Source organism: Notamacropus eugenii, chromosome 5 (genome assembly GCF_028372415.1).
Source record: "Notamacropus eugenii isolate mMacEug1 chromosome 5, mMacEug1.pri_v2, whole genome shotgun sequence".
NCBI classification, from domain to species: Eukaryota; Metazoa; Chordata; class Mammalia; order Diprotodontia; family Macropodidae; genus Notamacropus; species Notamacropus eugenii.
This window is the reverse complement of record NC_092876.1, coordinates 403,276,996-403,304,088: the sequence shown is the minus strand read 5'-3', so window position 1 is coordinate 403,304,088 and position 27,093 is coordinate 403,276,996. Positions and strand designations below refer to the sequence as shown.

The window sequence follows — 27,093 nt, the reverse complement described above, 5'->3', positions numbered from 1 at the left end:
AAAGAATCTGAGGCCAACAGGGGAAAGTGATTTGCCCAAGATCACACAGCTAGTAAGTCTCAAAGGCCTGATTTGAACTGAGGAAGATGAGTATTCCTGACTTTAGGCCTGGAACCCTGTCCACTGAGCCACCTAGCTGCAATTTTGCACTACTTACTTTCCAGATTTTTGGGGGAAGAGTAGCTTTTTTAAACTTTAAAATTCTATATAAATGAAAGTCATGCAATAATTTCATATTAACATCATAGTGTATTGGAAAGAATATTAGTGAGATAGCTCATAAAATGGAATAAAAGGTCAGGACCAAAGACAGCTCCCTCTACCAATGCATTAAAAATATGTTGGTAAGAAATGTACTGAATTTTTAGTAAAAAAAAAAACAGGAACAAAAAGAATGGACTTTTTCAAATCCCACAAAATAATCCACTTAAAAAAGAAAAAACGTCTACTTTCATCATCCCATTCCAAAGGTTGGCTGAGCTGTGAGGTTCATAGTGAAAGCTAACAGCTTTCTGCTGGAAACTGAGGGCTCTGTGTTGCTGCTATTTCCTATATGATTGCTGCCCTCACTCTAAGACCAAGAGTTGGCTGGGGGTTAAGGGTTCCCTGTGATAGTGTGATCAGCAGTTGTAGAAATGAGAACAGTTGGAAATAGTAATCTATTAAGTGGGTCTTCTCCAGTCTGCTACACAAAGCTGCCCTTGGCAGTGTTTCAGAACTCTACAACTCTCAAAAGGAAATCAATACTATGGTAAAAGAAAATTTCGGGTTAAAACTACAGAAGAAATAAATAATTCTGTAGTAATTATGAGAAGAACTTCAGGATATAGGAGCAAATTGACTCCCTGTCTCTGAGAGTGAATGAAGGCCATAGTAAGAGAAATTAAGGAAGTAGTATAGGTCCTGATAAACAGCAGCAGCAGCAGCAATGTCAATAACTTAAAATGAAAATAAAATAAATACATATTATAATAATAAATAGAATGAAGTAGGATGAAAAATAAAATAAATAAAATGATAATAGAAACTAGAAAACCATAATATATTTGTGACCGCCTTTTAAAAAAGGCACAAAAAATGACAGAAACAGTACTCAGAAATTCAGAGATATAAGAAATATCAGAATAAAGTTAAAATACAATAAAATTAGAAGTGTATATGATTACATGTATGTGTAGATGAATGGATAGATGATAGATAGATAGATAGATAGATAGATAGATAGATAGATAGATAGATAAAGTAGATAGATAGAAGTGACCAAGGAAACTTGGAGAAAGTTTAATTCATTCAACTCATTAAAAATCATGAAAAAAAATGTCAAGAACTAAGATGATAGACTAGAAGCAGCCCAGTTGAAATCTTTCAACATTCCTATCCAAAAAAATTAAATACCTCAAACCACATTTTGGAACAGCAGAGCCAACAAAGTCAGGATGAGACATTTTTCCAGCCTAAGAAAACTTAGGAGGTTAACAGGAGAAGTTTGTGACATCAGGGTAGAAGCCTGTCAGGAGCCCACAAATGTGGAGGCAGCAATAGCAGTCATTGTAGGAAGAACAGTAACAGCTTCAGAAGTTCACAAGCCAGAGACAGTAAGGGGTTTGTACAACTGGTCAGAAAGAGATTACATGGGACTTTTGATGGCAGTGTGCACAACTGGCACTGATTGGCAATTCTATTGTGCATATGCATTTCTGGGTCACAACTGCAGGGCAAAGAGGAGGATTGGTGGTCAGTCACAAGGGAGCAGAGGATTCTTGTTGCAGTTTCGGGGGACCAGGAGCCCCTCCTGGGTAAAGACCACAGGGTAGACCAGGAATGCAGTGACCATACTTCTCCCAGTATTACGCTACCTTGGAACCACCAAAAACTTGAGGCCCCCAGAACTAGCCTGAAAACAGTAGCATGAAAAATACTGAAGCTTGGAACTGTGCCTCCCGCCTCCCCAGATGAGCAGAGTTGAACTTTAACATGAAGTTCAAGGTTAGCAAATTCACTGGAAAAATGAGCAGAAAACAAGGAAAGAATTTGGCCATAAAAAACTACAATAGTGGCAAGGAAGACCAGGATATAAACTCAGAAAAAGACAACAATGTGAAAAGAATTATAAACAAAGCCTCAAAGAAAAATGCCAACTGAGCCCAAGCCCAACAAGAATTCCTAGAAGAGTTAAAGGAAAAACTAAGAGAAGCAGAAGAAAAAATGGGAAAAAGAAATGAGAGTGGCCCAAGAAAATTAGGAAAAGAGAATTAGCAGGCTGCGAATTGACAGAAAAGGCACAAAAACACCTGAAGAAAAAAAAGTACATGATCTCATTGAAGAGATTAATTCCTTAAAAATTAAAATTGGTCAAGTGGAAACTAATGACTCTATGAGATATCAAGAAATAATAAAAACAAAGTCAAAAAATAAAAAAAAGAAGAAAATGTGAAATATTTAATGAGAAAAAAAAGTTTACCTGGAAAATAGTTGGAGAAGAACCAATTTAAGAGTTATTAGACTACCTGAAAGCCATGATCAAAGAAAGAGGTCAATCATCATTTTTTAAATAAATTTTCAAGGAAAGTGGCCCTAATATCTTAGAGGCAGAGGGTAAAGTAGAAATTGAAAAATCCATCAATAATCTCCTGAAAGAGATTCCAAAATTCTTAGGAATATTATAATTAAATTACATAGTTCCTAGGTCAAAGAGAAAAAAAAAATTGATGCATCCAGAAAGAAATAGTTCAGAAATTGTGGTGTCACAGTCAGGATAACACAAGACATAGTGACTTCTATGTTAAAGGAGCAGAGAACTTGGAATATGATAATCCAGAAAGCAAAGAATCTAAAAATTCAATTAAGAATAAATTACCAAGCAAAACTGAGTAAAATCTTTTGGGAGCTTGGGAGAAAATGGATAGTTAATAAAATAAAGCTTTTCTGATGAAAAGACCAGAGCTGAATAGAAAATTTGACATTCAAATACAAGACTCAAGAGAAACACAAAAAGAGAAACATGAAAGAGTAAAAAGAGACTCAGTAACCTGTTTGCATTCCTTTGTAAGAAGATGATACTTGTAACTCCTAAGAACCTATCATTATTAGAATAGTTAAAAGGATACATAGAATGGAGGCATGATGAGTACAATATGTTGGAATTATCTCAAAAAAAATGAAAGAATGAGAAAGGTGGATGCACTGGGAATAGGAGGAAGGGAGGGGATGAATGGGATAATTTTTCTCATATAAAAGAGGCACACAATAAAGAACTTTTTCAGTAGAGGTGAAAATGAGGGGTGTGGCCAATGCTTGAACCTCACTTTCGTAGGAATTGGTTCAAAAAGGGAAGAATATATATATACATACACACACAAAAATTTAGTTATTTACAAAAATATAACTTACCCAATAGGGAAATAGGAGGGGAAGGGGAATAATAGAAAAGAAGGGGATAATAAAAGGGAGGATAGATTAAAGGAGACAGTGGTTAGAAGCAAAATAGGCTTTTGAAGAGGGACAATATTAAAAAAAGAGAAGAAAAACAGAAGAAAATGTGATGGAGGGAAATACATAGTAGTCATAACTGTGAATGTGAATGGCATGAACTCTCCCATAAAACAGAAGCGGAGAGCAGAATGTATTAGAAATCAGAATCCAACAATATGTTGTTACAAGAAACCCACTTAACAGAGTTAAAGTAAAAGGGTAGAGCAGAATCTAATATGCTTCAGCTGAACTAAAAAAAAAAGGCAAGGGTAGCAATCATGATCTCAGACAAAGCAAAAGCAATAATAGATCTAATTAAAAGAGGTCATCAAGAAAACCACATTTTGCTAAAAGGTACCATAGACAATGAAGTAACATCAAAAAATTGTATAGCAAGTTTCTCTGATAAAGGTCTCATTTCCCAAATCTATACTGAGTGTAGAATTGAGTCAAATTTCTAAAAACAAGAGGCATTCCCCAATTGATAAAGAGTCAAAGGTATAAGTAGGCATTTTGCAGAAGAAGAAATCTAAGCTATCAATATAGTTCTATAAAAACATGTTCTTCTAAATCACTATTAATTGCAGAAATGAAAATAGAAACAACTTTGAGGTACCACCACACAACTATCAGAAATGATATATTGGAGGGAATGAGGGAAAAAATAGATAATAACAAACTGTTTGTGGAGTACTGAACTGGTCCGACAATTCTGGAAAACAATTTGGAACAACATATACCAAAAGGGCTATAAGATATGTATATTAAAGAGACCAAACAAAAGGGAAAAATACCTATATTTACAAAAATATTTATAACAGCTCTATTTGTTGTGGCAAAGAATTGGAAATCAAGAGTATGTTCATTAGTTGGGGAATGACTAAACAAATTGTGGCATATGATTCTAATGGAGTATTACTTTTTTGTGGGAAATGATAAAGGAGGTAGTTTAAAAAAAAAAAACATGACAAAACTTTTATGAATTGATGCAAAGTTAAGTGAGAAGAACCAGGAGATCATTGCATAACAGCAATATTGTGTGATGATCAGCTGTGAAAGACTTGACTACTCTGATCATTGCAATGATCCAAGATTATTCCATAAGACTCACGATGAAAAAATGCTATCCACCTCCAGAGAGAAAACTGATGAACTCTGAGTACAAATTAAAGTATGAGCTTCTCTCTTTATTTTTCTTGAAATATAGATAATATGGAAATATATTACATGATTTCACATGTATAATTGATATCATTTGTTGGAGAAAGGATAGGAGAGAGGGAAAGAATTTGGATCTCAAACTTTAAAAAGACAATAAATAATAATAAATAATTTTATTTATTTATTTATATTATCATTTTATTTATTGTATAGATTTATATTATAAAATAATTTACTTATTATTTATGTAAAATAATAAATTTAAAAAGAAAAATGAGAAAAGAAAAAAGTCAGAAATATCATAAAAGAAGAACACATCTAAGTATTTGAAGCATAGGGTAAGGTGAAAGTAGAAAATGAGAAAGAAACTCACCTGATATTAAAATCACCCAAATTAAAATAGTCAGAAATGATTGACAAAAATACAGAGCTCTAGAGACTAAGGGGAAAAACTGTTGCTAGAAATTAGGAAGAGACACAATAGTTACTCAGCATCACATAGATCTACAAATCTAATATAAAAAAAAGGAGGGGAAGATTGAAATATATATAACAATACTTGGGATTTACTAGTCTGTGGTGTGATGACAGATGAAAGTAGAGGAGGGAGGGGCAAAATTACCAGCCTTTACAAACTTCTCCATCTACTCAGCTATTGTTATTTACAAAGATCAGAGAAATATATTAGGGAAAATAAAAAGTAGTTTCTTCCCCAGAGCATCACTCAATTTCTTTTTCTATTTGAGAAATATATTCCCAGGGATTTTAGCTAAGTCAAGAATGTATGATAAGACCTCAGAACTAAAATAGGTTTTTGACCTTTATACATCAAAACTGAACTGAGTGACTCAGAGGAGGCAATGGAGGAGAGAGAGTACAGAGAAGAGTCAATTAAAAGAGCTTAAGAAAAGATGAGATCTTTACCTGGCCTCCATTACTTTCTGCTGTAAAATATCTAAAGGGAAAAGCTTCATATAGACATCTGACAGAACTCACTGAACAACAAAGCTATAGCCAGGGGAAAGGCTTATTAACTACAGAAATCTTAATCTTTGTTGAATGAAATGTTAGGTAACCCTGAAAATAGCTGGATAGCCAAAGACCAGATGAAGTATATAGGTGTATATATGTGATATTTGGCAAAAAGCAGTGAAGATACCAAGCGGCAAGCTCTGACATTCAATGATCACCAAGTCACAGAAGACGGCATCAACTTGAGGGAGTAATTTCAGCAGACAGCAGTGCAGTGATATCACTAGAAGATGTCACAAGCTTACAATCTAAGGGGTCTATATTGCCTCCCCTTATATGTACCTTGATCATACATAACCTCTGTGTAAGCCACCCTCCACATGGATTGTTTAGTGTATTTCAAGATAACCTTATATTTCAGGATGACCTTTTGTGCCATTCTTATGGAAGGTGATTCTTCCCTTTAAGTGTACATGACTTTATATGAGAATGAACTCCAAGATTCACTTGAGGGTAACATTTTATCACTAGTCTGTTATTTCTTTAAGCTTCTTTATACTGTGTCCTTTGGCTGATTATTAAAAGTAAACACATTGTACAACTATGGTTCTGAGAAGATTTTAATCCATATAGTAGTTTCAAAGCAGAGTATCTTTCTGGTTACCCATGGCTTAATAGAGGTTTATGGAATGAATGAATACATTAATCCTATTGTATAGGGATAACATCTGGGCCTTCTCTCTCTCTCTCTCTGTCTCTCTCTCTCTCTGTCTCTCTCTCTCTCTCTCTGTCTCTCTCTCTCTCTCTGTCTCTCTGTCTCTGTCTCTGTCTCTCTCTCTCTCTCTTTCTCCCTTCCTTCCCACTGAATATCTATAGTGGTCCAGACATCATGATATGCATTGAAGATAGTGACAAAAGCTGCTTTTGCCATTTTACTTATTCATGATTTCTCCTCCCCTTCAGGAGGGGATTAATTGATTTACCCTCTCCTATGACATCCCACTTTCCCTGTAGCTTAAATACCAAAGCTTCCACTCCACTGCTGGACTCCTTTGTATTAGGAAGGTTCCATGTGCATGTGCCTTTGTCTTATAATAATAAATTCGGTTGCAACACATCTCATGGACTTGTGATATTGTTTTGGTTAACACTGGTAATGACACATTTTTTTACAGTATTGACTTGATTATGTTTTAAGAGCTGGGAAATTAGAGAAAGGAAAAGATATGTGCCTACATGTAGGGAAATGATCAAAAGATGGCTGTTGTGAAGAGTAAATCACAGCTGGGGCCTGCTCAGATATAATAGATTATGTGAGTCACTAATATTGGGGCATCTCCAGACCCTAGGGGACATGTTCCAGAAGACAAAGGGTCCAGAGGACATATTGGTAGAACTTGACAGAAATATAGTGAAGTGCATTTGCAGAAACAAAAGATCAAAACTGCAGAAGATGTAGTGAAGGGGAAAAGCAGGAATGAAGGTAGCATAGAATTATAAAGAAGTGATGATCAAAGCCATTTGTTATTGGTTGAGAAAGAATTCTATCATTAGAAAAGATTAGATAAGTAAGACCAATAAGGAATTGGAATGAATTATTCAATAAAGCCAAGAACACAAACTACCAGCTCCGTAAAACTTGACTCCTTATTTTTGGGAAAACTAGAAATTAGTTTGGTAGAAATTAGAACACCTTATACCATAAGCCAAAGTAAACTCAAAATTTACAATCTAGATGGCGAAGTAGAAAGACGCACATACACATAGCTCCGAACCCACAAACCACAGAATGGCAGAGGGGACTAACCCAGGGCGAATTCTGCACCCAGAGACCACGGAATATTGGAGCCAGGGAGATTTCTGTTCCGGAGAGACCTGCAAACCTCTCGCGAGGGGTCCTTCGCGCCGTGGACTGGGCGCCGGGACAGGGAACAGAGGGCAGGCTGCCGCGGCCACAACACCGTGAGGAAAAGATCCGAGAGGGCTACGGGGACGGGATCTCCAGTGGCCACACGGGTCCCCCCACCCACAGAGGGACCTGCAAACCTCTCGCAAAAGGTCCGTCGCGCTGCAGAAGCGGAGCCCAGCCTGGACTTGCGGCGGCGGCGGCGGCCGCAGCTCCAAGAGGTACAGATCCGAGAAGGCTCCAGAGACGGGATCTTCAGCGGCAGCACTAGCCCCCCCACCAACAGGTGACTGACGGGGATAGGTGAGAGAGTGTCTTTGGCGGGTCAAGAGGGGAGTGGGGTGCCCCCATGGCTCGGACCCCCCCAGGAGATAGAAGCTGAGAGGCGGCTACAGACAGGGGCTCCCCAAACAGGTGGGAGCCTGGATCCATTGTGGATGGTCTGTGCATAAACCCCCTGAGGGAACTGAGCCAGAGAGGCGGCCCTGCCCCTGACCACCTGGACTCAATTCTCGCACTGAATAGCAGCCCTGCCCCCGCCAAAAACCCTAAGGCTGGAAGCAGCATTTGAATCTCAGTCCCCAAACACTGGCTGGGAGGACCAGGAGGCGAGGTGGGTGTGAGGAGAACATTCAGAGGTCAGGTCACTGGTGGGGGAGAATGCCAAGAAAAGGGAAAAGAAATAAAACCATTGAAGGGTATTTTCTCGGGGGAAAAGACACTTCCTCCCTTCCTTTCTGATGGGGAGGAACAATGCTTGCCATCAGGCAAAGACACGGAAATCGAGGATTCTGTGTCCCAGCCCACCCAATGGGCTCAGGCCATGGAAGAGCTCAAGAGGAATTTTGAAAATCAAGTTAGAGAGGTGGAGGAAAGACTGGGAAGGGAAATGAGAGGGATGAGGGAGAAGCATGAAAAGCAGATCAGCTCCCTGCTAAAGGAGAACCAAAAAAATCTTGACGAAATTGGCACCCTGAGAACTAGCCTAACTCAGTTGGCAAGGGAGGTGCAAGGGGCCAATGAGGAGAAGAATGCTTTCAAAAGCAGAATTAACCAAATGGAAAAGGAGATTCAAAAGCTCACTGAAGAAAATAGATCTTTCAAAACTGGAATGGTACAGATGGATGCTAAGGACTTTATGAGAAAGACAGATAGCTCAGAACATACCGCGCAGATTCGAAAAATGGAAGATAATGTGAAATATCTTATTGGAAAAAAAACTGACCTGGAAAATAGAATCAGGAGAGACAATGTAAAAATTCTGGGACTACCTGAAAACCATGATCAAAAGAAGAGCCTAGACATCATGTTCCATGAAATTATCAAGGAAAACTGCCCTGAGATTCTAGAACCAGAAGGCAAAATAAATATTCAAGGAATCCGCAGAACACCGCATGAAAGAGATCCAAAAAGAGAAACTCCCAGGAGCATTGTGGCCAAATAACAGAATTCCCAGGTGAAAGAGAAAATATTGCAAGCAGCTAGAAAGAAACAATTCAAGTATTGTGGAAATACAATCAGGATAGCACAAGATCTGGCACCTTCTACATTGAGAGATAGAAGGGAATGGAATAGGATATTCCAGAAGTCAAAGGAACTAGGACTGAAGCCAAGAATCACCTACCCAGCAAAACTGAGTATAATACTTCAGGAGAAAAAATGGTCTTTCAATGAAATAGAGGACTTTCAAATTTTCCTGATGAAAAGACCAGAGCTGGAAAGAAAATTTGACTTTCTAACACAAGAATGAAGAGAACCATGAAAAGGTGAACAGCAAAGAGAAGTCATAAGGGACTTACTAAAGTTGAACTGTTTACATTCCTACATGGAAAGACAATATTTGTAACTCTTGAAACATTTCAGTATCTGGGTACTGGGTGGGAGCACACACACACACACATGCACACACGCACACATACATAGAGACAGAGTGCACAGAGTGAATTGAAGAGGATGGGATCATATCTTAAAAAAAAAAATGAAATCAAGCAGTGAGAGAGAAATATTGGGAGGAGAAAGGGAGAAGTTATATGGGGCAAATTATCTCTCATAAAAGAGGCAAGCAAAAGACTTATTAGTGGTTGGATAAAGAGGGGAGGCAAGAGAAAAACATGAGGTCTACTCTCATCACAATCCACTAAAGGAAAGAATATAATGCACACTCATTTTGATAGGAAAACCTATCTCATAATACAGGAGAGTGGGAGACAGGGGCACAAGCAGGGTGGGGAGGAGGATAGAGGGGAGGGCATGGGGAGGAGAATGCAATACAAGGTCGACACTCATGGGGAGGGAAAGGACCATAAGAAAATAGAAGTAATGGGGGACAGGATAGGATGGAGGGAAATATAGTTAGTCCTATACAACACAACTAGTATGGAAATCATTTGCAAAACTAAATAGATATGGCCTATATTGAATTGCCTGTCTTCCAAGGGGAAGGGGTGGAGAGGGAGGGAGCTAAAGAAGTTGGAACTCAAAGTGTTAGGACCAAATGTAATGTTCTTACCACTGGGTAACAAGAAATACAGGTTAAGGGGTCAAGAAAGCTATCTGGCCCTACAGGACAAAAGAGAAGACGGAGACAAAGGCAGGGAGGGAGGATAGAGGAGAGAGCAGATAGGTCACAGGGGCAATTAGAAAGCTTGGGTCTGGGGGGGGGAGGGGATAAAAGGGGAGAAAATTTGTAACCCAAAATTGTGTGAAAATAAATGTTAAAAGTTAAATAAAAAAAAATTACAATCTACATTAATTTTCAAGTTCACATTATTAAAAAAAAGTAACTACAATGGAATTAAGTAACTTTCAGTTCTGTAGTCTTTAGGTAGAGAAAATCATACAAAAATAAGAATTTTACGTACAGAAAATTAAAACAGCTTTTACAAGAATGACATGAAAATTACTAAAATTGGAAGAGAAAATGTCAATTAGAGAAAAGAGCATTTGCAAAATTGTTGCTGATAAAATTCTGATCTCCAAGTTATGAATGACATTGTATAAGACCAAGAACATGTTCCAGTGAATCGGTGCTCACCAATTCAAGGGAGAACAAATAATTTTCAGAAGAAGAAATGCAAATAATCAGTAATCATATGAAAAAACTAATAATAAGAGAAATACAAATTAAAATAATTGAAAATTAATCTCATAATCTTCAAATTGGTAAATATGATAAAGCACAGAAATAGCTTTGTAAGAGGTTAAGGAAGACAAACCCATGGAGCTGAGAATTGGTTTAACCAGAAACTATGCTATAAAACTGATGAAATTCTTGATGTTGTTTGACCCACTTTTACTGGTACTACAAGCTTTCCCCAAGGAGGAGAAAGAGAACAAGCTCTCATATACACCAGAATACTTGTAGCATCACTTTTTGTAATAGTAGAGTATTGGAAATAAGGAGAGTACCCATCATTTTGAGAATGTCTTAATAAATGAACAGGGTAAATTTAAGAATATCAACATTTGATTCATTTTCTGAAAAAATAATGTGAATGTCCTCATAGTATGACATATACAGTTGCTTCCAAGAACATTATTTACATATTGACATTTTGTGTCCATTTAAGGGTCAATTGCTATGCCTTTTAAGTTTTTATTAATTTAAGGGATGCCTAGCTAAACTTCATCCAGTATCATGTTAACAGCAACTTCAAGCCATTCAGATGTAATTTTGCAAATGAGCAGTCATGCCTCCCACAGCAATATACAAGAAGGACCCCAAATTCATCTCGGTATTTTGACTGTTTTAGTAATGAAACTTAATATTAATTATTTGAAATGGTGCTTGATGGAACACCAGTAAATGTACTGTTATATAGTTTAAGGTAAGGGAGTCTTAGTAATTTGAGACATCATTACAGATCTCTGGTATTTGATCTCTAGTAAAAAATGGGAAAAATGGGTGCTTTGTTTTTTTTAAAGAAATTGCTTTTCAGATTATAAAATAGCAAATATTCAGGATTCCCAATCAGAGAATATGGTTTAATTTCTAGACTTCTCTAAATATACTGATAAGAAACAGAAAAAACTCATAGATATTTGAAAGTTTTGACATTCAAAACCAGATTTTGACCTCTAGGTTAATTGAAGATATTTTTTCACTGTTAACAAGATTGCTCTTTAAAGACATTTTAATATTGTGGTATTTAACACGGAACTAAGTATCTTTATCACTTATGGAAAATGTCATCTTTTCTCCCCTAAAACTATGTTCTCAACTGTAATCAAGTATGAATAAAATTGTGACTAAAAAGGGATGTAGGATACAATCATAATGAATGTCAATATTTTTTTTAATTCCCCTTCTTTTATTCAGTAGTAGTTTCCACTCTAAAATATACAACACAAAGATATATGATGTTTGCCAAAAACAAGACATGGTTCTATTTAGTACCAAAGTTTTTACTGGTAACAAGTTGGATCATTAGATAAAAGCTTTTCCATATTATCTCATCCATATCATTTAATGCATGATAGAAGAAAGTTGGATGAATTTAATCTAGTGGATAAATTTAAACTAGTTATTAGGTGCACAATGAAGAGGTCACAAGAAAACATATAAAGTATAATGAAAAAATAGTGAGTATGATTTTTCAGATACATTTTTGATCTGTATAACCCAAGAGGTGTTGTCCTTCAAATTGATTAGACGTTTATTGAACTTAAAATGCTAAGTAGCTGCTGCTGAACCCTAGGCCTGGGGCCCTGAGCCAATTCACTTCTCCACTAAAGGGCCTCTTTGCTCTGGTCTCATACACATAGTCGGGAATTGGTTCGGTATTAGGTAACTTGACCTTTCATGATTGAGGGTAGGCTTCCTATCCTCACATTCTTTGAACTGTCTGCCCCAGTTACCCAGGAACAAATTATTTAAAGCTAAACTATTGACTTAGGCCTTAGTGTTCTCTCCGTTAAATTAGAAAGATATGTAATGTATAATGAAAATAGGATATGGGAGAGATATTAATTTCCTACCCACAAAAGAAAAAACTAAAAGCATAAAGCACACTGCACATTGGCAGAATGACTTGAAATAAGACTGAATAATTTATAATTACAATCTCTTGGAAACCATCAAGTAGTTTACAGCACTACGGATGAGGCGTTTTTAAATTAATCTCAGCACTTCACTGTCTCTCACAAAGTCATTGTCTTCTGGAAATCTAGGACAAGTCTCAGATTTACACTTTTGATGGTGGTGTTCTCCAGTACATATGTTTACTTTACCCTCTGGGTCTCTCAAACTCACTAGTTATCTCCAAGTCTGACCACCTCTATTTCTTGAAAATATTTGGTATGTACTCAAGAAAGGAAACACAATTCAGAAAATGAAACCAAGTGTCCATATGGAAGCTTGCCTAGTTGAGTCCAAACTTCATTTGGAGGTTGCATAACAGTAGGGAGAAAGGAGATTTCTCTTTCACCCATTATCTTATGTGAAGTCTAGATAAAGAGAATCGTGCTTCCTACAGGGTAGACATGAAGTAAAATGATCCAGAAACTGGCTCTTCTTTTTAATTCATATATCAATCCAGAGGGACTGAAGAGGGGGAAGACCAAAGGACAAATCAGGGTTTACCACATCATATCAAAATGATAGTTCCTTTCAGTTCTGAACTATCACACAATCAGATGCCTCTAAGGAGTTTATCACCTCCAGTGTACCCAAAAGCTGAAGAAGGAAAATCATTTGTGAATATTACAAAAGATGCTGCTACCATGAAAATAATCTACCATCATGTTTGGAAATTTTCTGAAATTGTCAACCCATTTATCAATCATCCGTCTATCTATTCACATATACGTGTATGCTTACCTAAGTGTTTACTGAAATACATGTATGTAAATATCGCTGTGTGTATTTTCAGGGAAGGATCTAGAAGTATATGTGAATTCAAACACTAAAGATGCACATATATATGAGTATATATATATATATATATTATGTATACATGTGTTCAATTGGTATTTTTTGTTTAATATTATAGTTCCTTATGAAAATGTGCCCACCTCACACTATGCTGATAATTTAGTCCTTCATAAGAAAATATCTATTGCACTAACCATCTGGCAACCTTTGCAATATTCTCCTCATCTGATCTACTACAAGGAAGTATCTTTTATTCTCTGGGATCATTTTTTTCTCCAGTTGGACTTCATTTGCAAATCTACATTTTATTTTTAATGGATATATATATATATATATGTATATATCTGGAGACAGAGAGAGAAAGAGTTGAATCATTTCATCCATCAGTTCGTGCAATTCTTTCTATGTTTCTCAAAACTATTTTTATAATATCCTACTACTCAATGATGTTTTATTATATTTAGCTACTCCAATCAGTTAACATTCAATTTCTTATTTCTTTACTACTACAAAAGATACTTGCATATTTTGCTATAAATCAGATCTTTTTTTCTGTCACTGAACTCCTCAGGGTACATATTCAGCTGGGGATTTCTGAGCCAAAAGGTAGGATAATTTAGTCAATTTCATAACATAATTCTAGATATTTTGTTAAACATCTTCCAGAATAATTAGACCAATTCACAGTTCCACCAATAACATAATGGTAGTGTGCTTGACTTTCAACGCAATCTCTTAACACTAAATATACCTGTTTTTTATTTTTAATCTCTACCAATCTTCAGAATATGAGATAGATTTTTAAAAAATTCTTAGTTTTCTTTTTAATAGCAATTTGGAGAATGTTTTTATATGGTTATTTGTAGTTTGAAATTCTTTGAAAATTTTAATTTTTTTCATTACCTAAGTGAATAGTTCTTGGCCTTATAAATTTGAGCTAATTCCCTGCATATCTTAGATTCAGATATTATCAGTGATTTTGATAGATTTTGCATATTTAATGCAAAGATTTTTCTACTCAAAAGTTTCTTTTTTTAATTCAATCTGATATTTTATTCATGCATAACTTTTAATGTTATGTACTTGAAAATTTTTGTTCTATCTTTTATGATCAGTCAGTCAATCAATCAACAAGAAATAGTTAAAGATCTGCTTTGTGCCAGATGCTATGCTATATCCTAGGGACTCTAAATCTATAATCCTAGGAGAATATACAAAGGAAACAGTGGGATGTAGGGGGAAGAGATTATTTGAGTCTGGGGGATCAATGTTATTCTTTTCCTATTCCCTCATCACCTACCTCTTTTGATATCACAACAGTTTCCCATTGGGTCTATGTCCCACTTCTCATTGATTATCAAATCATGTATTTCTGTGATAGCAGTCACTGCCTCCTACTTAGTAGGAGTTAGTCACAAGACAAACAACCACTGCATGTTTGGAGAAGTTGTTTTCTGTTTACCCAAACAGACTTCGTTGAAAGCTCTTTCTCTTGTCTTCTCCATGTTCAGATCACTGCATGATGAAAGCAGAGTGTCTGTCTCGGTTTTGTCAACCTGACAGCTACTTCTACCTCTGTGACCTAACTCTTATTTTCTGTCCATTTTAGGTTCAAATATTGTGCTAGCTCCCAGAGGGACACGTTCCTGATAGCTCCATTTGTTAGCGTTTTCTCCCTCCTCAAATTATTAAGGAAATTAGTTCTTAGGTAAAGACCTACTTCAGTATTTGTTAAATTTTTGCAGAAGAATCAAGTTCTCTCATAGTAATCCTTATCTGAGACAAACCCTTGTAAGAAATCCACAACCCAATCAATTAGGTCCATGTCAGTGTCAGCATTCTGCCCTTAAAGTATAATACTTAAGAGAAATTGTTAGATTTTGCAAATGTCAGTGCTGGCAAATTCATTGATTGCACAAATATGTACTAATTATCTAGTACGTGCAGATCTGTATGCTAGCTGATGTTGAGGAAATTGACAACTTATTTATTGCCTTAAAGGAACTTATTATCCATTGAGTTCCATACAGGTTGACTTCCCCTAAGTCACCCAGGCACCAGTTTACCAGAAAATCATATTTAATTTATAATATTGATCTATATCAGGACGAACTCCAGTTTAGAGAGGAGATATCCAACTTGATATAGTCTCTGGTGCCCTCTGATATTACTTTCCTCCAAGAAACTTTTATGGGACTTGTGAAAAAGGAAAAGATAGGTTAAATTACAGCCTAGGTTAACAGTTTAGAACTGAGCAACTATATCTTTATATCTTTTCACCTGGACCACTCCCCTCTAGGAATCAATGGGGTTCCTCCCACAGATCCATATCTAGAATTTCACCTCCTACTTCCCCTTTAAGGGAAGAAGGTACTTCCCTTAAAGTGGAAGCTCATTTAATCTAATTCATTCTGGAGATAGAGGGAAAAGATTGCTCTTACTTTGGGAAAGTGTTCTTATCTGGTCATCACCCTTAATCCATTCATCTAATGAAAGTTCTTTTTTCTTCGTATCTTCACCTATCCGCTCTTTCCAAAGGATTGTAGAAAAAAATGTCTTTTTCATAGATAATTTATTTGTTTTTCAGTTCTCAACATTCACCTCCACAAGAATTTGAATTCAAAGTTTTCTCCCCATCTCTCCCCACCCCCCACCCCAGGACAGCACGCCCCCTATCCATTCTTTCCTCCAGTTTGGCCTCCCCTCTATTACCCACCCTTCTTCCATCCCCCTTCACCTCTAATTTCCTGTAGGGCAAAATACATTTCTATACTCTATTGCCTGTACACCTTAATTTCCAGTTGCATGTAAAATCATTTTTTACATTCATTCTTAAAGTTTTGAGTTCAGCATTCTCTCCCTCCCTCCCTGTCCACCCTTATTGAGAAAATAAGCAATTCAATATATATCATACATATGTAATAATGCACAGCATGTCCATAATAGCTATGTTGTAAAAGACTAACCACATTTCCCTCTGTTCTATCCTGCCCTCCATTTATTCATTCTCTCCCTTGACCTGTCCCCCCACAATAGTGTTTACTTCTAATTATCCCTTTCCCTAATTTGCTGTCCTTTCTATTATCTTCCCTCTCCTATTCCCTTCCTCCTTGCTTTCCTGCAGGGTAAAGTAGATTTCCATATCCAATGGAGTGTATGTTATTCCCTCCTTAAGCCAAATCCCATGAGAGTAAGGCTCAATTATTTCCTTTCATCTCCCCTCTTCCCCTCCATTGTAAAAGCTCTTTCTTCCCTTTTTTATGTGAGATGATTTGCTACATTCTACCTCTCCCTTTCACTTACTCCTAGTATAATCATTCAACAGTAAATTTTATTTTTTTAATGTATTCTCCCTTCACATTCAGTTAGCCCTGTGACCTCTGTCTATAGTATGTATATATATCATATGCATACATATATATGTATATATACATATTTATACATACATACACACATATATGCATATATACATACAAATACACATACACCCATGTACATATACATACCTACACATATATAATATAAACATACATACATATCCAAACACACCTACATATATATATATATATATGTATATATATATATATATATATTCCCTCTAACTACCCTAATACTGAAAAAGATCTCATGAGTTACTAATAATATCTCTCCATGTAGGAATGTAAACAGTGCAACTTTAATGCATCCCTTGAGGCTTCTCTTTCCTAATTACCTTTTCATGTTTCCCTTGATTCTTGTATTTGAAAGTCAAATTTTGGTCTTTTCAACAAGAATGCTTGAAAGTCCTCTATTTCATCGAAATTTCATTTTTTCCCCTGAAGTATTATACTCAGTTTTGCTGGGTAGGTTATTCTTGGTTTTAATCCTATCTTCTTTGACCTCTGGAATGTCATATTTCAAGCCCTTCTATCACTTAGTTTAGAAGCTGCTAAATCCTGTGTTATCCTGATTGTATTTCCATAACACTTGAATTGTTTCTTTCTGGCTGCTTGTAATCTTTTCTCCTTGACTTGAGAATTCTAGAATTTGGCTACAATATTCTTAACAGTTTTCCTTTTGGGTTCTCTTTCAGGAGGTGATTGTTGAATTCTTTCTATTTCTATTTTATCCTCTGGGTCTAGAATATCAGGGTACTTTTCCTTGATAATTTCTTGGAAGATCATGTCTAGGCTGTTTTTAGGATCATGGTTTTCAGGCCAATAATTTTTAAATTATCTCTCCTGGATCTATTTTCCAGGTCAGTTGTCTTTCCAATGAGATATTTCACATTATCTTCTATTTTTTCATTCTTTTGGTTTCATTTCATAATTTCTTGGTTTCTCATAAAGTCACTAGCTTCTATCTGCTCCGTTCTAATTTTTAAAATACTATTTTCTTCAGTGAGCTTTTGAACCTCCTTTTCCATTTGGCTCATTCTGCTTTTTTAAAGCATTCTTCTCCTCATTGGCTTTTTGCATCTCTTTTACTATTTGAGTTAGTCTATTTTTAAAGGTGTTATTTTCTTCAGCATTTTTTTTTGGTCTCCTTTACCAAGCTGTTGACTCACTTTTCATGATTTTCTTGTATTTCTCTCATTTCTCTTGCCAATTTTTCCTCTACCTCTCTTACTTGATTTTCAAAATCCTTTTTGAGCTCTTCCATGGCCTGAGACCATTGTACAACTTTTTGAGGTTTTCAATGTGGAAGCCTTGACTTTGATGTCTTCCTCTGATGGTATGTTTTGCTCTTCCTCATCTAAAAGGATGGAAGAAAATACCTTTTCACCAAGAAAGAATCCTTCTATAGTCTTATTTTTTCCTTTTTTTGAGCATTTTCCCAGACAGTTACTTGACTTTTGTATCCTTTGTCAAGTGGAGGTTATACTCTAGGGACCTTTAAGTTCTCAGTTCCTCCAAGGTGGTACAATCAAGGGACAGGAGATTACTCCTTTCCTGGCCTGCACTCTGGTCTGGGAGTAACCACAAGCACTCTTTTTTGCCCAGGAAGTGCCAGTAGGCTTCCCTCTCCAAAGCCACCACCAGCTCCTTCACACCAGTACTCCTCTTAATCCTAGGACTACCACTCAGGACTGAGACTCAGATTGTCTGCTTGATTCACCCAGGGCCTTTAGGCAGAGGGCTCCAAAAGTGGATGCTGCTGCCACAGTGGCTGCTGCTGCCCTAGGATCAGGTCTGGGGCTAGACCATGCTCCCCTCTCACTCAGGTGAAAGAACTTTCTCAGTGACCTTTGAAGCTGTCTTTGGCTTTTGTGGGTTGAGAAATCTGGAAATCACAGCTGCTACCTGTGATTCCATGTCCTGAAGCCTGGTTCAGACCTGTCCATGCTCAGTGGCCAAGGCTGGGCTGTTCTCTGCTGTCAGCCCAGTGAGACAGACCTTCTCTCTTTGCCTTCCAGGCTGCCTTGGGCTGGAAATCTCTTTCACTTTGTCATTTTGTGGCATCTACTGCTCTAGAATTTGTTTAGAGTCATTTTTATAGGTATTTTATGGACTATAGGGGGATAGCTAGAGCAGGTCCATCTTCCTACTCCACCATCTTGGCTCCACCCCCAATATGTCTTATTTCTAAAAAAAACTAAAAGGAGATTTTTAATATACTTCCACAATAGTAAGTGTTTTATAAAGGATTATTGATTATTGATTGAGACTTGAAGTCACATTTGCCAAAACTTTACTATTTCATTAATACTTCTATGATTTAGGGGGAAAGTAGAGAGATAAATTTTAGTTTGTATTAGCTAAGTATCTTGTTTTTCCCCTTCACTATGCTTCCTAGGTGATTAGCTAATATGATGGGCCTTTGTGGATTTTTATTTATTTCTTACAGTGTGCAAATTTGTAATGAAAATTAATTTACAAAATTGCTATCTAGTACTGTTTTCAAATGCTTTTTATAAGAGATAGGATCATGCATTCCCTGAGATACTATATCTTTTGCTTTGTTTTCATTTCATATGCATGCCTGCTTAACTGAAACTGGCAAAAACATCCCTCTCCTATGAGTCTCCCAGTCATTAATCCTTGCCATTTACTTCTCATCAGTACCCAATGTAAACTTGAATTGCTATTTTATTTCCTTTGTTTCTTCCTTCAGATCCAGTTGCTGGAGTGTCTCTATTTTTGTCCACAGTGAATAACTTACTGAATAACTTTTGGAAATTTCAGCCTTTGGTGTTGAAATGGAAGGTATTTATTTCAAACATGATAAGTGCCAGTTTTATCTTTATGCTCTGTAGTGACAGATGACATTGTCTCTGCTTGTGGCATCATCTTCCATAACAATATATCCATCATGATGTTATGACTAATAATATTCTACTCTAAAATGCCATACCATAAAAGCTGATAATTTATAAGCTCTGTTACTATGATAGAGATAAATACTTACCTAATGCTTTGTAAAAGTCAGGCTTTCACACAGTGTGATTTTATAGAGTAAAGTCTTATTCTTTTACCTAAAAATGTAGATCATATCATTTTACTCTGAGGTAGAAGGCCACAAGCTGCCTGGGCTGTATATGATGAGTTCTGCAATGATTCACAAGAGGATTTAATTTGCTGTGCTCCTTCAAGAGCTACTGCTTTCATCAACCAAAAGTGGGAGATTTGAAAATGATGTTGATTTCCCTAAATACTACAGATAGATACAGGCTTAGTCTAAAAGTATCTTTGAGTCACATAATACAATATAGCCTTATTCATACAGAATACAAGATCAAGGAGTAAGTTCAATTCTTACCAGTTCTAAAGCTTAGAGTACTTGAAGATAACAGTTTTTGCCTACTTCTAATACATACTGATAGACTTCTGATCTCATATATGTTGATGTTCTCTGGTTAAACTCACTATCCTTCAACATCTCATTGCATGGGTTTTTGTCCTTTTTTTTGCTGTATGTTTGCCATAGAGGAGTCACTGAACATGCTAAAGTTTTTCTTTAGCTTAAAAAATATATATATATGCATACATATATACATATACACACATACATATACACACATGTGTGTATATATATACATATAACACACACATGCACATATACACATACACACACACATATATTTCCAGAGATATTAGTGCAGCACTCAGAAGAATCTTCATTCTAGCTACCTAAGCAGCCCACTTTGTTCTTTGGGCATGCATATTGCTTATATGTTCTATGTCACTTACAGTAGCAATATCTAAGGCAGCAAAGGTGACCACATCAAAAGCTTTAGTAAACAAAGATAATCTATAATATTCAAATTTTATGCAATAAAGTTCCTGGTAAAGTAGAATTATTTGTAGAAATTTTTTAAAAATTCTTAGAAAATAATATTTTATTTCTTTGGAAATTTCCTTTGTAGATAATTTTTAAAATTCTTAGAAAATAGCATTTTATTTTTCTGGCAATTTCCTTTTCATGTGTAGTACAAATGCAAACTGAATCCATCCAGTATTTGAATTGTCCTACATGACATTTATGTAGCACATTAAGGTTTATAAAGTGCTTTACAAATTTTATCTCAATTGATTCTCACAACAGCCCTGAGAGATAAGGATTATTATTAACCCTCTTTTTACAAATCAGAAAACTGAGGCTTAGATAGTTTGAATGATTTGCCCAGGATTATACTGCTGGTGTCTAAGGATGAATCTGAACTCATATCTTCTTCACTCTAAGTCCAATACTATCCATTATGTCACCTAGCTTCCTGATTTCTGTTACATAACTACAATTATTAGGCTGCTACAACTACTTATTCTACTATAACGGTATTGACTATGTTGTGATGAAAGTAGTTACAGGTCCAGTCATGACGTAAAAGATAGATTTGGACTCATAATAGTTGTGTGATCCTGAGAAAGTCACTTAACTTCTCAGTGCTGTAGTCAGCTGTCTAGGACAAGTTGTTTATATCTTGTCAAAATACATCAGTGGAGGGAATTTCCAAACCAGGAGTTCTTGAAAACAACAAATTCACACACCACCAAAACTCACATGACCGTCACCACCATTGTAACTGCTGCTTTTACTTTTATTTGTGAATTTATAGTCCAAATTAATGATTCTGATTACTCTGTTCATTTATAAGTCCACTTGCTGGTACATTTAAAGTTACATACTATTTTTGCTAGTTAGCATAATTTTTTGTAATGTATTTGTAGGTAATACTATAAAACAAATGGTAAGATGTGACTCTTTCCCTCTTAAGACTGTTGTTAAACTCCCTTCAGAATTCAATGTGATTGTTATAGGAATTGATGTAAGTCCATCATTATGGTTGCTTGCTCAGAAAGCGTCCAGAATATTCAACATGTTGATTCAAGAAGTTATGATGGAGGAAACTGGGTGGGTTTCAGCTTTCCAGGATTATTATTCTGGATAAAAGAATATCATAAAGAACGTGATGAGGGGGGTTGGAGTCAAGATGACAGAGTAGAAAGACACATCTACTCTAGTTCTTCCCCCACAGTCCATAAAATATCTGTAAAAAATGACTCTAAACAAATTCCAGAGCAGCAGAAACAGAATGACAGAGTGAGATTTCTAGCCCAAGGTAGCCTGAGGCTGACAATAAAGGTGTATTGCACAGGGCATGAAGTGGAACGCAACCCATGGAGCCCAGCCCAGCCTTGGTCATGCATGTGGCACTGGCAGGAACAGGACTGAAGCAGGTCTTGGGGGCAAAATCCCCAACAGTAGCTGTGGTTCTCAAATCCCTCAACCCACAAACACCAAAGACAGTTTCAAAGGACAGTGAGAAAGCTTTATCACCTGGGTGAGAAGGGAGTAAGATCCTCCCCTAGCCCTGACCCCAGGAGGTGGTAGCAGTAGCAGCAGTATCCATTTTGGGAGCCCTCAGTCTAAAGCACCTGGGGGAATTGACCCTCTGATGTGGGTCTCAGCCCTGAGAGGTGGTACTGGGGTGAGGAAGAGCACTGACTGACATGGTGGAGCTGGTGGAGGCTCTGGAAAGGAAATTCTACTTGCAGATCCTGGGCAGAAAAGTTTTGGTGGCTCTCAGACCAGAGTGTAGGCCAGGAGAGGAGTAAAGTCCTCTCCCTTGATTGTGCCACCTTGGAGGAACTAAGAACTTACAGGTCCCCAGAGTATACCCTCCTCTTGACAAAGTACTTAAAAGTCAAGCACCTGGCTGGGAAAATACCTCCTTGCCCCCTCCCCCAAAAAAAGGGAAAAAATAAGACTACAGAGGGTTACTTTCTTATTGAACAGGTATTTTCTTCTATCCTTTCTAAAGAGAAAGAACAATGCATACCATCAGAGGAAGAATAAAAGTCAAGGCTTCTGCTTCCCAAACTTCCAAAATAAATATGCAATGGTCTCAGGTCATGGAAGAGCTCAAAAAGGATCTTGAAAATCAAGTAAGAGAGGTGGAGGAAAAATTGGGAAGAGAAATGAGAGTCATGCAAGAAAATCATGAAAAATGAGTCAACAGCTTGCTAAAGGAGAGCCAAAAAAAATACTGAAGAAAATAACCCCTTTAAAAATAAACTAGCTTAAATGGCAAAAGAGGTGCAAAAAGCCAATAAGGACAAGAATGCTTTAAAAAGCAGAATTAGCCAAATGGAAAAAGAAGTTCAAAACTCACTGAAGAAAATAATTTTTTAAAAATTAGAATGGAGAGGATGAAAGCTAATGAGAAAGCAAGAAATTACCAAACAAAGCAAAAATAATGAAAAAATAGAAGACAATGTCAAATATCTCATTGGGAAACCAACTGACCTGGAAAATAGATCAAGGAGAGGCAATTTAAAAATTATGGGACTACCTGAAAGCCATGATCAAAAAAAGAGCCTAGACATCATCTTTCATGAAATTATCAAAAAAAAAAATTACCCTGATATTCTGGAACCAGAGGGTAAAATAAATATTGAAAGAATTCACCAATCACCTCCTGAAATAGATCCAAAAAGAAAAACTCCTTGGAATACTGTAGCCAAATTCCAGAGTTCCTAGGACAAGAAACAAATATTACAAGTAGCCAGAAAGAAACAATTCAAGTATTGTGGAAATGCCATCAGGATAAGATAGGATCTGGAAGCTTCTACATTAAGGGATTGAAGGCCTTGGAATATGATATTGTAAAAATCAAAGGAACTAGCATTAAAACCAAAAATCACCTACCCAGCAAAACTGAATATAATACTTCAAGGGAAAAATGGTCATTCAATGAAATAGAGGACTTATCAAAAATTCTTGATGTATAGACCAGAGCTGAATTGAAAATTTGTCTTTCAAACACAAGAATAAAGAGAAACATGGAAAGGTAAACAGGAAAGAGAAATCATAAGGGACTTATCAAATTTGAACTGCTTACATTCCTACATGGAAAGATAGCATTTGTAACTCTTGAAACTTTTCTCAGTATTTGGGTAGTTGGAGGGATTACACACACACACACACACACACACACACACACACACACACACACACACACACATATATATGGAGAGAGAGAGAGAGAGAGAGAGAGAGAGAGAGAGAGAGAGAGAAGGCACAGAGTAAGTTGAATTGAAAGGCATAATATCTAAAAAAAAAAATTAAGGGGTAAGAGAGGAATATATTGGGGGAAGAAAGGGGAGAAATATAATGGGGCAAATTATCTCTCATACAAAAGATAAGAAAAAGCTTTTTCAGTGCAGGGGAAAAAGGGGGAGGTGAGAGGGATAAAATGAAGCTTACTCTCATCATATTTGGCTTAAGGAGGGGAATAATGTACACACTCAATTTGGTATGAAAATCTGTCTTACAGTACAGGAGAGTAGGGGAGAAGGGGATAAGTGGAGTGTGAAGGGATTATAGAAGGGAGGGCAAATGAGAGGAAGGGGTTAATTAGAAGTAAACACTTTTGGGGAGGAATAAGGTCAAAAGAGAGAATAGAATAAATGGGAGGATAGGATAGGATGGAGGGAAGTATAAGTTTTCACAACATTACTGTTATGCAAGTCTTTAGCAAACTACACATATATAGCCTATATTGAACTGCTTGCCTTCTCAATGAGGATGGGTGGGAAGGGAGGAAGGGAGAGAAGTTGAAACTCATTTAGGAACGAATGTTGAGAATTGCTTTTGCATGTAACTGGGACATAAGAAATACAGGTAATGGGGTATAGAAATCTAACTTGCCCTACAAGAAAAGAGAGAAGATGGGGACAGGGGGAGGGAGGGTGTGGTAGAATGGTGGGGGAAGGTGTAATCAGAACATGGTGTTTTGGAGTAGGGGAGGGGAGAGATGGGGAGAAAATTTAAAACTCAAAATCCTGTGAAAATGAATGTTGAAAACTACAACTAAATAAATAAATAAATTGGGAAAAGAAAAAAAAGAAAGTGATGTTGGGCAAGAGTGGGCATCATGGCAAGAACTAATTTTGGAAAGAGAAGAAGGATCATGCCATCCAACATATAGAAGTCATTTGTTATGCCAGTCAGAATTCAGATGATCACATTGAGGAAGATGGTGCTCTACAGAAAAATCCTGTTTCTGAGATGTCTCCAGACCCAATTGACCCTCTAGACTTTATGGACTCAGCTTCCTCTGATACTTCTGAATTACCATCACCACACAGTGAGTCAGAGACTTCACTGGAAGTACTTGAAGTAGATAGGACACTGGAGAAAGAAAATCATGATAGTTATACAAACTGTAACCAGTCAGTTATGCAAACCTGAAATGTATGTATCATAGAAGATATGTTGTTGATGCTCCCAAGAAGAACAAAGGTCACTTACTCCCAAACTGTTAAAGATGGCAGGAGATTTAATATTGATTTCACCTCAAAACTTCTTTATTCTCAAAGATTGTTTATTGACATTCTAATCAAATCAAATTTTAGTCAATATATAGAGTTCAAAAATATCACCAGGATATCAAGAAGGGAGTATGCTATAGGTACCTTGCTCCAGAGCAGATGTTTTTAATAGCAAGAAACTCACTGTGTAAAAAAAGAGAAAGCTGATGAAATTTCTGACATTTTGTTTAGACTATGAAGAACCCCTGATGAACAGAAAGCATATGAGGAAAGCAACTTTTCAGAATACTTAGAAACTCAAAATTGACACCCAACCTGATACTCTGTGTCCTTCATTCCATTGCAGTGACATCAGAGACATCCAGTAGCACCTTAGATGCCCTCAGAGAAACAAGAAACTTTCTTCAGTGTCTTGGGCAGTATGGCAACCCTCCCTTTTTGTTCCCCTTGTATGGCCAAGGAGAAATGCCCCAGTGTTTCTACAGAACGTGTGCAGTATTTGGTGCCTTGTAGAAGACAAAGAATCTAGAAAATGCAAGGCAATCATAGATCACTTTGATCAGAAGATAACTACCAGTATTTTACTGTTGAAGATAGTTACTTTTCTGAGAAAACATGTTCAAATGTGACCTATAGGCAAGGGCAGTGCTGATCGCAGATAGATATGTACTGACTGCAGATTCTGATCAGCATATTTCCATTTTGACAGTGCCACCAGTGGAACCAGGTTCTGCTGCTGTTTGGGTCATTGAGTTGTGCTCTTCTACCATGTCATGCATGAAAAGAACATATCTTGTCCATTTGCCTTGTATGTCCTTAAAATCACAGCTAGAGAAGATTTAGAATTGGTTGTGTAGAAATTATTCACCTCATATACTGAAGTGAAGCTAGAAAATGGCGAAGAAGAAGAGTCAAATCTTCTGTGGGCCAAGGTTTCAACATGAGAGATTCTTCAGACATCAATAGGGACTCCTATAATGACTTAGTTTCAGACACACATGTCTGCTCTGGACCAGCCTATTTTCTATGAAATGAGCATGATGTTAAAGAGGCTAAAACATTTTTCTGGACTATCTTGCCACATGAAGAATTATTCCCCCCTTCATCAAATCCTGAAGATGTTGTGTTCAGTGGAGATGGTGTGCAAACAGAGGTTCTTGCATCCAAGTCAAACACTGCCGAAAAAGCCACAGACCAAAGAAACCCAGAAAAACTTGAGCAAGAATGGATGGCAGCCAGATAAGGAGCCCTAATTCAAGAAGTGTACCCAGTGTTCAAGCTGTGTTAATGCAGGAAAAGTTTGAAATAGACTCAAAAGCAACAGCCAGTCATCTTTATTTATAAAATTACAACATATTAAAAGAAACCAGAAGAGATTTTTTCCCCCTTGAAGAAGGGCATTGTGGCACAAAGTCAAAACCACCCTTCTAAAACACATTTATTCTCCCTGCTTTGAGATGTCAACATTTTTGAATTAACAGATGCAATTTTACTCCTGGGAGTAGTAGCAGTAATCAGGATAAGGGATCTGATGAATTGTTAGCTGTTATGTAGTGTTCAGACACTACTTTTAATTCCTCTGAAATCTTTAGAAGCACCAAAATATGTTTATTGTTGATGTTTTCCAGAAACTTTTATACTTGAGTTTATAAAAGAACTGTCTTACTAGATAACAGTATATACTACATAACAGTATATATATATATAAACATCTCTTTAAGCAGAATGGTTATCTTCATGCTCAGAATCTTTTTTTTTTTTTTTGGTAAGATACCTCAGTAACTAGGATCAGAAGTAGTGACAACTTTAAGAATAAGTTTTGGGTGTGCTCCTGGACACTGAAAAAAAAACAAAAACAATGGAGTGGACTTGGCAGGAGTACTTAGTTTCTTAAAAAATAGTTTGCAAAATTACTTTTACAGAATCACAGGAAATTGCTTATGTGGAAAAATAGATCA

At 36.6% G+C, this 27,093-nt stretch overlaps 1 pseudogene; it reads left to right on the top strand.

Moving 5' to 3' along the window:
- The first annotated feature begins 1,436 nt into the window (after positions 1 to 1,436).
- Positions 1,437 to 26,378, top strand: LOC140507984 (rab proteins geranylgeranyltransferase component A 1-like; annotated as a pseudogene).
- The last annotated feature ends 715 nt before the right edge of the window (positions 26,379 to 27,093 follow it).